This window comes from Bufo bufo, chromosome 5, assembly GCF_905171765.1.
Source record: "Bufo bufo chromosome 5, aBufBuf1.1, whole genome shotgun sequence".
Taxonomy (NCBI): domain Eukaryota; kingdom Metazoa; phylum Chordata; class Amphibia; order Anura; family Bufonidae; genus Bufo; species Bufo bufo.
The window spans coordinates 421235164-421247775 of record NC_053393.1 but is presented as its reverse complement, the minus strand read 5'-3'; positions in this window follow the sequence as shown (position 1 = coordinate 421247775).

Sequence of the window (12612 nt, the reverse complement as noted above, 5' to 3'; positions counted from 1 at the left end):
GTTCACCTGATCTGAACCCCATTGAGAACCTGTGGTCCATCATCAAATGTGAGATTTACAAGGAGGGAAAACAGTACACCTCTCTGAACAGTGTCTGGGAGGCTGTGGTTGCTGCTGCACGCAATGTTGATGGTGAACAGATCAAAACACTTACAGAATCCATGGATGGCAGGCTTTTGAGTGTCCTTGCAAAGAAAGGTGGCTATATTGGTCACTGATTTGTTTTTGTTTTGTTTTTGAATGTCAGAAATGTATATTTGTGAATGTTGAGATGTTATATTGGTTTCACTGGTAAAAATAAATAATTGAAATGGGTATATATTTGTTTTTTGTTAAGTTGCCTAATAATTATGCACAGTAATAGTCACCTGCACACACAGATATCCCCCTAAAATAGCTAAAACTAAAAACAAACTAAAAACTACTTCCAAAAATATTCAGCTTTGATATTAATGAGTTTTTTGGGTTCATTGAGAACATGGTTGTTGTTCAATAATAAAATTAATCCTCAAAAATACAACTTGCCTAATAATTCTGCACTCCCTGTATATACCTGTTTTCACAAAATACTGATAGAGGGGATTGATATACCGGCTTCCACCAAATATTGATTGAGGCCTGCAATACACCAGCTTTCACCTAATATTGATTAAGGGGTTTGATATACCAGCTTCCAGAAAATACTCATTTAGGGGTTCTACATACCTTTTTCCCCAAAATACTGATAGGGGGGATTGATATACCGGATTCCACCAAATATTGATTGAGGCCTGCGATACATCGGCTTCCACCAAATGTTTATTAAGGGGTTTGACATATCGGCTTCCAGAAAATACTCATTAATGGGTTCTATATTCCTGTTTCCATAAATACTGATAGAGGGGATAGATATTCCGGCTTCCACCATAGAATAATTGTGGCCTGCGATACACCGAATTTCACCATTTATTGACTAAGGGGTTTGATTTACCAGCTTCTAGCAAGTTTTTATTAAGGGGTTCTATATACCTGTTTCCACAAAATTCTGATTGAGGGGTGTGGCGAAACCAACCTCGCCATTGGGTTTTGAGAGATAATTGAATTACTTCTCGGTTGTCTCCAGGACAGAGGATATTGTGTATTCGCCTGCCTGTGATGATTGCATCAACCCAGTGTGAGGTAATTCTATCACGGGCAGAGAAGGGGATTTTGTGTACAATTGCTGGGAAAGTTTGAATACTGTAAATGCATGTGATTGGCTGTTTTTACAAAACCCTGTGGCTGGTAACCTTGTTGGAAGATGTGTATAAATCAATGCTTGTGTTTCAAATAAAGAGAGTTCCTGTTTTACACTCAACATAGAGCCTTGTCTCATGTGTGTGGGGATTGCTATACGTGTATACTCCCCTGGCTATTACTCCTAGCTCTTGTAAGAGCTGTTCCTGGTTCCTGTGGTGGTATCGGTGTTGAGCGGAGTGCTTGGAGTCCTCAGGAGGCACTGGGAGCATTTATCAACGGAGGTACCCGGTCGGGGTGCTAGGAGATCCGTTACATTGGTGGCAAGCGGCGGGATCGTTCCCACAGCCAGAAGGACAGCTACAGGAGACACCATTCCATGGATTTTACAATTTGAGGGCAACGTATGTCCGAGTACAGCGACCCTGACAGCACCAGAATGTAAACAGCAGTGGAGTATGATGAGGGTGTCATGGATGACCGAGATGCAGTCCGCAAAGGCATCTGGTACCAGGTACTGGGTATTGTGGAGTATATGCGGGACGAGAGACTCCCCACGGAAGACCAGCGGTTGCAGAAGCGAGTAGCCCTGCGGATGCCCTTCCTGGGAGAGCAGCCCCAGGAGGAATGGGTAAAGGAATTGGAACTCCTAGCATGGCAGGAGCTGTGGCTGGAAGATGCCTACCAGGCGCTCTGGTGGTATGGGGCACAGTACCTACCCAGGACAGCTGAGCATGACAAGCCGGAGGAAGAGGAGTTTGATGGTCCTGGCTTGTTATGGGAGACTTTTTCAGAGCTGGAGTTTGGGAGCCCTACACAATCCCGGTTCCGTGATCTCTTGGAATGGAGGGAGAGCAGGTATGACTGGGATGACACTCATGAGATTGAGCAGGACCTGGTCCACCTGGTGACCCTGGAGATGGAGCTGGAACAGGGCTACCAGCAGCTGTTCCACTCCAGTGAGAAGGCTCAGCAGGAGAGCAGAGAGTCAGACCCAGGTCCAGAGCCCTTCAGCTGGGAGGATATTGTGTATGTTTACTGGGAAGAACCCCAGGTGGCCGGTGGAGATGGGACCGAGGTCTCTCCACTGCTCCTGCAAGGAATTGGGAGCCCAGTCTCCATTCCCCAGCGGCAGGCTGAGTTACAGGGGGCAGAGACAGTCAGTCCTGTCCCCCAGCTGCAGAGTGTCCTCCAGGGAACAGACAGCCCAGTCTCCTTTCCCCAGCAACAGGACACTGTATTGGCAGCGGAAACAGTCGGTCTCCCTCCCCAGAGGCTGGAAGTATGTATGGGAGAGGAGCTTGTTACCCCCTCTCACTATTGGCAGTTTGAATTGCAGGGAATTGGGAACCCAGTCTCCATTCCCCAGCGGCTGGGTGATTTACAGGGAATTGGGAGCCCAGTCTCCATTCCCCAGCGGGAGTGTGATTTATTGGGAATTGGGAGCCCAGTCTCCATTCCCCAGCGGCAGGCTGAGTTACAGGGGGCAGAGACAGTCGGTCCTGTCCCCCAGCGGCAGAGTGTCCAGCAGGGAATAGAGAGCCCAGTCTCCTTTACCCAGCAGCAGGACACTGTATTGGGAGCGGAGACGGTCGGTCGCCCTCCCCAGCGGCTGGAAGTATGTATGGGAGAGGAGCTCGTTACCCCCTCTCCCCAGCGGCAGATGGGGTATCCAGAGGAGGGGGAGTTGGCACCATGCAACCCAGCTGAAGTGCTGGCATCAGGGCAGAGCGCCGCTGGCCTCTGCCCTCACCTATCCTCTTCTCCAGAGCCGGACTTCCCACAGGCTACCCCAGCGGAAGAGCTGGCATCGGGGCAGAGCGCAGTCGGCCTCTGCCCACCAAGTACCTACAGCTCCAAGCTAGAGAACCACAAGGAAGCAAGGCGTAGCAGATGCCCACTCAACAGCTGGGGACATACAGAACAGAGCCAGGCCCCAAGATTCAACAGGTCCAGTATTGGGTTGTGGGTGGGATGCCAGACTAACTCAGATACCGACCGGCATGAGGTCAGGTATCTGGTTAGTCTTCCGTGGGAGGGGGAGATGTGTGGCGAAACCAACCTTGCCACTGGGTTTTGGAGGGGCCTGGCTACTAGCCTCTTGCCCCAGGATTATGGGCCCTCTCATCAGCCAGGCCTCATTTGTTCACAAAGGACTTGGACTAACTTGAACTCCTGGTCTAATTCGTGCCATTTTGGGATGTTAAATGTCTGTGTATTGAAAAGGGTGGGACATTGTATACGTTGAGTAGGGAGGTCTGTTCCATTGTCTCTCTGTGTGTATTGGCGATGTCCTTTGTCCTGAGAGATAATTGAATTACTTCTCGGTTGTCTCCAGGACAGAGGATATTGTGTATTCGCCTGCCTGTGATGATTGCATCAACCCAGTGTGAGGTAATTCTATCACGGGCAGAGAAGGGGATTTTGTGTACAATTGCTGGGAAAGTTTGAATACTGTAAATGCATGTGATTGGCTGTTTTTACAAAACCCTGTGGCTGGTAACCTTGTTGGAAGATGTGTATAAATCAATGCTTGTGTTTCAAATAAAGAGAGTTCCTGTTTTACACTCAACATAGAGCCTTGTCTCATGTGTGTGGGGATTGCTATACGTGTATACTCCCCTGGCTATTACTCCTAACTCTTGTAAGAGCTGTTCCTGTTCCTGGTTCCTGTGGTGGTATCGGTGTTGAGCGGAGTGCTTGGAGTCCTCGGGAGGCACTGGGAGCATTTATCAACGGAGGTACCCGGTCGGGGTGTTAGGAGATCCATTACAAGGGTGTAGATATACCAGCTTCCACCAAATATTGATTGAGGCCTGCGATACACCAGCTTCCAGCAAATATTGATTAAGGTGTTTGATATATCGGCTTCCATCAAATACTCATTAAGGGGTTCTATATACCTGTTTCCACAAAATACTGATAGCGTGGATTGATATTCCAGTTTCCACCAAATATTGATTGGGGCCTGCGATACACCAGCTTGCACCTAATATTGATTAAGGGGTTTGATATACCAGCTTCCAGCAAATACTCATTAAGGAGGTTCTATATACAGTGGATAAAAAAAGTCTATACACCCCTGTTAAAATGTCAGGTTTCTGTGATGTAAAAAAACGAGACAAAGATAAATCATTTCAAAACTTTTTCCACATTTAATGTGACCTATAAACTGTACCACTCAATTGAAAACCAAACTGAAATCTTTTAGGTGGAGGGAAGAAAAATAAAATCAAAAAAATAATGTGGTTGCCTAAGTGTGCACACCTTCTTATTACGGGGGATGTACGGATGGAGTAGAGTTAACACTCCTGTCTCTGAGATTTCTGAGTTGTGTTATCTAATCTAAGCAAACACCTTCAATTGCTTTTCAATGGCTTTTGTCTCAAGATAACTCGATGAGTTAAGAAATTTGAGTTAAGAGCTGGAGTGTGTCACGAACCGGCAGGACAGGTAGTGAATCCTCTGCAGCAGAGAGGCGATGGCGCGGGTTGTACTAGAGGACCGGTTCTAAGCAGTTACTGGTCTTCACCAGAGCCCACCGCAAAGCGGGATGGATTTGCCGCGGCGGTAACTACCAGGTCGTGTCCCCTAGTAACAACTCGACCTCTCTGGCAACTGATAAGGCGAGGTACACAGGGAGAAGGCAAGAGCGTAGTCGGACGAAGCAGCGGTCAGGGCAGGCGGCAAAGGTTCAAAGGCGAGTGGACGGTAGCAACGGGTACGGCAACAGGTAAGGCAAACTCACATCATAGGGAACGCTTTCTCTGAGGCACAAGGCACAAAGATCCGGCAGAAGGCTGTGGGAGGAGAAGGTATAAATGGGCAGTGCACAGGTGCAGCCTAATTAAGTCAGCACTGCCTCTCACAACCTTAACCCTTAATAACCCCTTTGGACCAGGCACCAATCACTGGTGCACTGGTCCTTTGAATCTAAGAGTCCCGGAGCGCGCGCGCCCTAGAGAGCGAGGACGCACACGCCGAGACACTGGAGTGCTGCCTGGGGACATACGCTGTGAGCGCTCCGAGACCAGCAGGGGACCGAAGAACTTGCGGATGAGACTGCGGTCCAGGATGTTCTCCTCCGGCTCCCATGACCTCTCCTCAGGACCGCAGCCCTCCCAGTCGACCAAAAAAAATATTTCCCCCCGGGAGATCTTGGTCGCCAAGATCTCCTTGACAGAGAATATATCGGAGGTACCGGCGACAGGGGTGGGAGAAACAAGCTTGGGAGAAAAACTGTTAAAGATAGCAGGTTTAAGAAGGGAGATATGGAAGGAGTTATGGATTCGGAGGGAGGGAGGAAGATGGAGCTGATAAGAAACTTGATTGATACGACTCTTGATTTTATAGGGTCCCAAGAAACGAGGGCCCAACTTGTAACTTGGGACCCTAAATCGGATGTACCTAGAGGAGAGCTACACCTTGTCACCCAGGCGAAATTCCGGTGGAGATCTGCGTCTCTTGTCAGCTTGAACCTTCATACGGGCGGAAGCCCTGAGGAGAGCAGCGTGGGTTTCTCGCCAGATGGAGGAAAAATCCTGTACAAGACTGTCAACGGCAGGTACAGAAGAAGGAGTGGGAGACTGCGGCAGCGGTGGAAGAGGATGACGGCCAAAAACTACAAAGAAAGGAGACCTGTTAGAGGCAGAGGATTGTATGTAGTTGTAGGAGAACTCCGCCCAGGGAAGTAGATCAGCCCAGTCGTCATGGCGAGAGGATACAAAGTGACGCAGATAGTCACCCAAAATCTGGTTCACCCGTTCTACTTGGTTGTTAGATTGAGGGTGGTACGAAGAAGAAAAGTCCAATTTGATCCCGAGCTGGGCACATAGAGCCCTCCAGAATTTGGAGACGAATTGTACCCCACGATCCGAGACAATATGTTTGGGAAGGCCATGGAGACGGAAGATGTGTTGGAAAAATTGTTTGGCCAACATGGGTGCAGAGGGTAACGGTTCATGACGGTAATTTTATTAAGACCTCTGTAGTCAATGCAGGGGTGGAGGGAGCCGTCTTTTTTTTTCACGAAGAAAAAACCGGCCCCAGCAGGAGAAGAAGATTTTCTTATGAATCCTCTCTGTAGGTTCTCACGTATATAGTCGGACATGGCAAGAGTCTCAGGAGGTGAGAGAGGATAAATTCTGCCCCGAGGTGGAGTAGAACCGAGTATCAGGTCGATCGGGCAATCATAGGATCGGTGAGGAGGAAGAACCTCAGCTTGTTTCTTGCAGAAGACATCCGTGAAGGAATGGTATGGCTTGGGCAGCCCAGAAGGCGGAGAAACTTGCGGGTTCTGTTTGACCAGAGCAGGCTTGAGACAGTGGTCCGAACAGGAGGAGCCCCAACGCAGGATCTCACCGGTGGACCAATTCAGGACAGGACTATGACGTTGAAGCCACGGCAGACCCAGGAGGAGTTCGGAAGAACAGAAGGGAAGGACAAAAAACTCTAAAGTCTCGGTATGAAATATTCTGATGTCCATCTGTAGAGGCTGGGTACGGAACTGCACGGTGGCTGAGAGTCTCTCACCGTTAACAGTAGAGATGAAAAACGGCTTGGGTAGACGGATTACTGGAATACGGTACTTGTCAACCAAGGTGGCGTGAATGAAGTTGCCAGCTGAACCGGAATCCAAGAAGGCGGCTGCGGAGAAAGAGGACTTGGAAGAGATGATCAACTGCACGGGTATGATGAGACATGGAGAGGAAGAATCCACACCTAGCAACGCCTCTCCCACGCTTACTAGGTGCGAGCGTTTCCCGAACGCGGTGGATGGAGAGGACAATCTCTAAGGAAGTGCTCGGTACTGGCACAGTACAGACACAGGTTCTCGTTTCTGCGGCGGCTTCGTTCTTGCGGAGTCAAGCGTGACCGATCCACCTGCATGGCTTCCACGGCGGAAAACCCAGTAGCGGGTTGAGGTGGATGCGGAAAAACGGGAGCCAGACGAGGAAAGCGTCTAGGACGAGCTTTTTCCTTTTCAAGGAGGAGTTCCTCCTGTCTTTCGGTGAATTGTTTGTCTATCCTAGTGGCCAGCAAGATGAGGTCACAAAGAGTGGAAGGAAGCTCACGTGCAGCCAGAACGTCCTTTACTTCACTGTTAAGTCCTTTCTTGAAGGTGGCACAAAGGGCTTCATTGTTCCAGTTCAGCTCAGAGGCCAGAGTGCGGAACTGAATGGCATAGTCACCCACGGAAGAACCTCCTTGGGTCAAATTTAGTAAGGCAGTCTCTGCGGAGGTAACCCGGGCAGGCTCCTCAAAAACATTCCGGAACTCTAGGCAGAAGCTCTGGACGGATGCGGTGGCAGGATCTGCGCGGTCCCATAGTGGTGTAGCCCAGGCCAGGGCCTTCCCGGACAGTAAACTGAGAATAAAGGCTACCTTGGCTCTCTCAGAAGGAAACTGGTCGGACAGAAGCTCGAGGTGGAGAGAGCACTGCGACAAGAACCCACGGCACTGCTTAGGATCTCCGTCATATTTGTATGGTAGGGACAAACGGATTCTGGAACCGGTGGTAACTGCAGGCGGTGGTGATGCAGCAGGAGCAGACGGAGGAGCTGGCTGTTGCAGAGAAGGCAGGAGCTGCTGCAACATAGCAGTCAACTGGGCCAGCTGTTAACCCTGCTGGGCCACAATGGTGGTGAGGTCCTCCAGGCTTGGCAAGGGAACATCAGTGGGATTCATGGCCGGATCTTACTGTCACGAACCGGCAGGACAGGTAGTGAATCCTCTGCACCAGAGAGGCGATGGCGCGGGTTGTACTAGAGGACCGGTTCTAAGCAGTTAATGGTCTTCACCAGAGCCCGCCGCAAAGCGGGATGGATTTGCCGCGGCGGTAACTACCAGGTCGTGTCCCCTAGTAACAACTTGACCTCTCTGGCAACTGATAAGGCGTGGTACACAGGGAGAAGGCAAGAGCGTAGTCGGACGAAGCAGCGGTCAGGGCAGGCGGCAAAGGTTCAAAGGCGAGTGGACGGTAGCAAAGGGTACGGCAACAGGTAAGGCAAACTAACATCATAGGGAACGCTTTCTCTGAGGCACAAGGCACAAAGATCCGGCAGAAGGCTGTGGGAGGAGAAGGTATAAATGGGCAGTGCACAGGTGCAGCCTAATTAAGTCAGCACTGCCTCTCACAACCTTAACCCTTAATAACCCCTTTGGACCAGGCACCAATCACTGGTGCACTGGTCCTTTGAATCTAAGAGTCCCGGAGCGCGCACGCCCTAGAGAGCGAGGACGCACACGCCGAGACACTGGAGTGCTGCCTGGGGACATACGCTGTGAGCGCTCCGAGACCAGCAGGGGACCCGGAGCGCTCAGCGTAACAGAGTGCTAACCCTGCTACATCTGTAGCTGTGTTCAGAATTAAACAATCACATTCAAAATCATGTTAAATAGCATACGCCTGCCATAATTTAAAGTGCCTCTGATTAACCCCAAATAAAGTTCAGCTGCTCTAGATGGTCTTTCCTGAAATTTTCTTAGTCGCATCCCACAGCAAAAGCCATGGTCCACAGAGAGCTTCCAAAGCATCAGGGGGATCTCATTGTTAAAAGGTATCAGTCATGAGAAGTGTACAAAAGAATTTCCAAGGCATTAGATACACCGTGGAACACAGTGAAGACAGTCATCATCAAGTGGAGAAAATATGGCACAACAGTGATATTACCAAGAACTGGACGTCCCTCCAAAATTGATAAAAAGACGAGAAGAAAACTGGTCTGGGAGGCTACCAAGAGGCATACAGCAACATTAAAGAGCTGCAGGAATATCTGGCAAGTACTGGCTGTGTGGTACATGTGACAAAAATCTCCCGTATTCTTCATATGTCTGGACTATGGGATAGAGTGGCAAGACGAAAGCCTTTTCTTACAAAGAAAAACATCCAAGTGTCACCTCCAGATATCTGAGAAGTTCTGATAGACGTTCTTCAGTACCTCCTGCATGATGTTCTTTTGTTTTGCTTTCGCTTTGACATCTCTTCTCCCTCTCCCAGCTGTCATCTATTAGCAGTGATTGCCTCCCTATATATCTCCTCCCATACTGCTTCACTTTGCGGTTTATACTACTTCCTGGATTGGGTTCACTGCTTGAAGTTGTTACTGCTGGTTCCTCAAGATAAGTCTATTTCTGTATTTGTGTTTTCCTGTTGGCTTGATTCTAGGTGATCCTGACTCCCTCCGGATTGAGTGCAGGGAGCCGGTGGTCGTGTCCCCTCACTATTATAGGGCTTGCAGGCGTCACTCAGTCTAAGGTACGTGGACATGCAACTTTCTATCATTGAGATCTTTGCATGGGCTGAGCAGTGAGGGAGAGCTCTAGGGTATTAATAGGGCTCACCCTTTTGTTCCTTAGTTTGGGATCAAGTCAGTCGGATCTTTATTTGTTACTTATTGTTTCCTGCAACACCATCCGTGACACCAGGCTACATTTTGCGAAAACACATCTGAAGTCTCCCAAAAGCATGTGGGAAAAGGTGTTATGGTCTGATGAAACCAAGTTTGAACTTTTTGGCAATAATTCCAAAAGATATGTTTGGCGCAAAAACAACACTGCACATCACCAAAAGAACACCATACCCACAGTGAAGCATGGTAGTGGCAGCATCATGCTTTGGGGCTGTTTTTCTTCAGCTGGAACTGGGGCCTTAGTTAAGCTAGAGGGAATTATGAACAGTTCCAAATACCAGTCAATATTGGCACAAAACCTTCAGGCTTCTGCTAGAAAGCTGAACATGAAGAGGAACTTCATCTTTCAGCATGACAACGACCCAAAGCATACATCCAAATCAACAAAGGATTGGCTTCACCAGAAGAAGATTAAAGTTTTGGAATGGCCCAGCCAGAGCCCAGACCTGAATCCGATTGAAAATCTGTGGGGTGTTCTGAAGAGGGCTTTGCGCAGGAGATGCCCTCGCAATCTGACAGATTTTGAGTGTTTTTGCAAAGAAGAGTGGGCAAATCTTGCCAAGTCAAAATGTACCAAAAAGACTGAGTGCTGTAATAAAATCAAAAGGTGCACACTTATGCAACCATATTATTTTATTTTCAGTTTGTTTTTCAATTGAGTTGTACAGTTTATAGGTCACATTAAAGGTGGAAAAAGTTCTGAAATGATTTCTCTTTGTCTCGTTTTTTTACAGCACAGAAACCTGACATTTTAACAGGGGTGTGTAGGCTTTTTATATCCACTGTACCTGTTTCCAGAAAATACTGATAGAGGCGATTGATATACCGGCTTCCACCAAAAATTGATTAAGGCCTGCGATACACCGGCTTCCACCAAATATTGATTAAAGGGTTTGATTTACCAGCTTCCAGCAAATACTCATTAAGGGGTTCTATATACCTGTTTCCACAAAATACTGGTAGAGGGCATTGATGTACCGGCTTCCACTAAATATTGATTGAGGCCTGCGATACACCGGCTTCCACCAAATATTGATTAAGGGGTTTGATTTGTTTTCTATATATCTGTTTCCACAAAATTCTGATAAAGGTGATTAATATACCGGGTTCCACCAAATATTGATTGAGGCCTGCGATACACCGGCTTTCACCAAATATTGATTAAGGAGTTTGATATACTGCCTTCCAGCAAATACTCATTAAGGGTTTCTATATACCTGTTTTCACAAAATACTGATAGAGGGGATTGATATACCGGCTTCCACCAAATATTGATTGAGGCCTGCGATACACCGGCTTCCACCAAATAATAATTAAGGGGTTTGATTTGTTTTCTATATATTTGTTTCCACAAAATTCTGATAAAGGGGATTGATATACCGGCTTCCACCAAATATTGATTGAGGCCTGCGATACACCGGCTTCCACCAAATAATAATTAAGGGGTTTGATTTGTTTTCTATATATTTGTTTCCACAAAATTCTGATAAAGGGGATTGATATACCGGCTTCCACCAAATATTGATTGAGGCCTGCGATACACCGGCTTTCACCAAATATTGATTAACCGCCTCCGGACCGCCTAACGCAGGATCGCGTTCCGGAGGCGGCAGCCCTGCGCAGAGTCACGCATATACGCGTCATCTCGCAAGACGCGAGATTTCGCTCAAAGCCGGCCTGCGCCTGCGCATCGCGGGCCGGTAAAAGTTAGAGGGGGGTCGGGTCATCAGCTTGCCAGCCAATGATCGTCGCTGGCAAGCTGATGATTTTATTAAAAAACGAATGAAAAGCCAGATAACACATCATATTAGTAAATATGATGTGTTAAATGGCTTGTCTGCTCCTCTGCTGGTCCTTTTCGTCGGTTGGTTCCAGCAGAGGAGCAGACATCACAGTGAGTAGCACCAAACACTACACCTTAGCCCCAGATCACCCCCATCACCCGAATTAACCACTTGTTCACCCCTTGATCGCCCCTGTCAATCATCTAGTGAAAGGAAAAAAGTGATCTGTAAACTGTCACTTTTTTTTTTCACTGGTATTGACTGATAGGTTTTAGGATAGTTTAGGCCCCTTGGTTAGGTAGTTTAGCGTCAGTTAGCGCCCAGCCCACCGCACCGCAGTCACTGATTCGCTGATTAGCGTATCGCTAATCAGCATTTGTACTTTTATAGTATCTGTAAGTGATCAAAACTGATCACAGTCAGATCTATAATTGTATTAGTGTCACCTTAGCTCGCCCTCCACCCAAAACGCAGTGTTTGCCCGATCAGGCCTGATCGGTCGCCCACACGTGCATTCACCCACGCCCGCCCCGCCGCAGTGACAAAAAATATAATATTTTTTGATCACTGCACAATCACTTTCCAAGCGCTGCGGCGATAAAAAAATTAGTTTTGATATTTTTTATCAATCGCAGCGGCCTCCGGTACTTCGCTAGCCTCCCCTTTGTAAGACAGGCTTGCTTTTTTTCTTCTGTAGTCTCAGGGAATTCCCCTAAATTTAGTAGTCCAAATGTCAAACAGGGGGTATTCTTCTGAAGAGGCCTGCAGGCTTCTGACCCAGTTCGATGAGGAATGGGAACCCTCATCTGACGAATCTAGCGGGTCAGAATATGAACCTGTGGAAAGCAGTGGCAGTCTGACTCAAAGTTCAGACGAGGAGGTGGAGGTCCCTGATAGCAGCAGGCGTACCCGGCCCCGTGTCGCTAGACCACAGGTTGTGCAGGATCCGTTTCAAGGGCAGCAGAGTGGGGCTGGCTCTGTCGGATCACGTGGTGAGGCATACACCAGCAGCGCAGCCCTCCCTGGACCTAGTACCAGCACTGCCGTACAACATGGTGAAGTGGCGAGCACCAGAAGGGCAGTTGAAGCTGGTACGGTGGCACGTGCAATAGTTACCCCGTCGCAGCTACCGCGCAGACAGGCCCGTAGAGCCCCTAGAGTCCCTGAGGTGCTGGCAAACCCTGATTGGCAGTCACCAACTT